This window comes from Girardinichthys multiradiatus, chromosome 10 (genome assembly GCF_021462225.1).
Source record: "Girardinichthys multiradiatus isolate DD_20200921_A chromosome 10, DD_fGirMul_XY1, whole genome shotgun sequence".
In the NCBI taxonomy this organism is placed as follows: Eukaryota; Metazoa; Chordata; class Actinopteri; order Cyprinodontiformes; family Goodeidae; genus Girardinichthys; species Girardinichthys multiradiatus.
The window spans coordinates 32,324,134-32,326,099 of NC_061803.1; the positions used below are offsets into that span (position 1 = coordinate 32,324,134).

At 39.9% G+C, this 1,966-nt stretch overlaps 1 long non-coding RNA gene across 1 annotated transcript; it reads right to left on the minus strand.

Annotated features, from left to right (window-relative positions):
- Nucleotides 1–241: 241 nt before the first annotated feature.
- On the minus strand, nucleotides 242–1,674 carry LOC124874801. The gene is made up of 3 exons (XR_007039893.1): nucleotides 1,557–1,674; nucleotides 937–1,072; nucleotides 242–837 (listed from the first exon to the last, which is right to left on the minus strand). It is a non-coding gene; the product is annotated as an uncharacterized LOC124874801 (long non-coding RNA).
- Nucleotides 1,675–1,966: the final 292 nt, after the last annotated feature.

Genomic DNA, 1,966 nt, shown 5'->3' on the forward strand with positions numbered 1-1,966 from the left:
TAAAGTGCCTTGAGATGCTATGAATTGGTGCTACATAAATAAACTGAATTGAATCAGGTAGAGAAGAAAGCCAGACATCCCTTTGCTTCCCTGGGACATCTAAAGGGAGGTGCTTAGGAAGTATCCAGATCAAACCTCCAAACCACCTCAGCTGATTTCCTCAACAACAAACTGTATTATATTTATAAGTAGCAGCATAACTGCTCCTTGTGTGGGTACATATTTGTAGTGGGGAAAAAATGTAAAACCTTGCATGGTTATGGAAACGTTTCAAGAGAAATGAATACCTTTGGAAGACACTGTAGGCGGATGATTATTTTTTCTGGAGAGGATATTACCTATAAATCTGATCAAAGAAGGAAAGCTGTTCCCTTTGAGAATATGAATGGCACTTCAGCAGTTATTGTTACATATCTATCTCCTCCTCTCAAGTTGCCTTCTTTTTTTCTCTTCTCTTCCAGTTGCCTTTGAGCGGTACATCAGTCAAAAAGAAACACTCTTCCTGCTCATGAGAATTTAACAGTTTCTATCTCCCCAGGTTTCTTCATCAGTCTTCTTCCTCTTCAGCAAGTGTTAAATTTAAAAATTATTCTGCTTCAGGTCCAGACAACAGGCATGGGAGTCTTTAGAGGTCTTCCATTTCACTGATGCCATTATATAAAATGCAGTGTAAGTAGAAAATACCTGATTAGTAAATAGAATACACTTGAGATTTTATCTCAGTATAAGTCCAGATGTTCTGTGAAGACTTCAGATGTTTGTTGTAGAAAATTAATGAAAAAACAGCATCATGGAGACCATGAAACACAGCAGGCAGCTCCCCATGCATGGAACACTCTAAAGACAGAAAAAACTAAAATTGAAATTATAATTTATACAACACAATTTACAATGGATGGAAAACTCTGTGTAGTAGAAAACATCACTGTACATTACCCTGAACACCCCATACACACAGCAAAACATGGGGGTGGCATCATCATGCTGTGGGTTGCTTTTCTTCAGCAGGGACAGGGAAGCTGGTCAGAACTAATGGGAAGACTGGGGTGGTTCTTCCAAGATGAAAACAACCCTGAAAAAACAGCCAGAGCTACAAAAGGAATGGTTTAGATCGAAACACATCTATGTGCTAGAATGGCCCAGTTAATGTCCTGATCAAAACAAAAGGTGGTTCTACAAAGTATTGACTCTGTACAAATGCACATTTCAGATTTGAAAACCGAAAATTATTTTTGTTCTTTTTCACAATTATGCACTAATTTGTGTTGGTGTTTCACATACAATCAGGATTTTCCAAATTGCACTGTTTGCCAGCCAAAAGTTGGAAACACAAGTAATATGCGCAGTTAGCCCCCACATCCGACAGAATGTAAACCTTTAGGATCTAAATATATTAATTTAATTAGCCGTACTTGTTAAACTCATCATTCCTAGCTCAAATGTAGTTCCCTGATTCTCTGTTTCCAAGCACCTGATAGATTTGGCTCTGGACAACAGTGTGAAGCAGGATTTGTCTGAGGAATGCTGCACCCTTGCCGCCTCCTCCCATTACTGACCTGTCTCTGTTCTTCTTGTTAAAGAATATTTTCCCCTTCATCTATTTGTCAAACAACATTCCAGCGCGCTTCCTCTCACTCCTTCCCTTTGACATTTTTTCACCTTCCTTCTTCTTCACTCTACAAATATTGATCCGAAGAATTACTGCTCAAGGTTGGCAGCATCTCCATGGCAACTGGCTCCTTGTCATGATTAGCCCATCCAGAAGGTTTCAGCTGCTGTCACTGGCTGAAGGCTCCAGGGCAAACGGCCATACCTTTCCTGTCGAAACAAATGTCAGGTGACAGAGGACCACGACCAGGACGGAGACATCTGCCACAGGGGGGCAGTGGTTTTAGTAGCTCTGGTATCATCTATGAGTGGGCATGATAAGAATATTTTTATTATTTTAAATAAAAGTTAGCAAAGT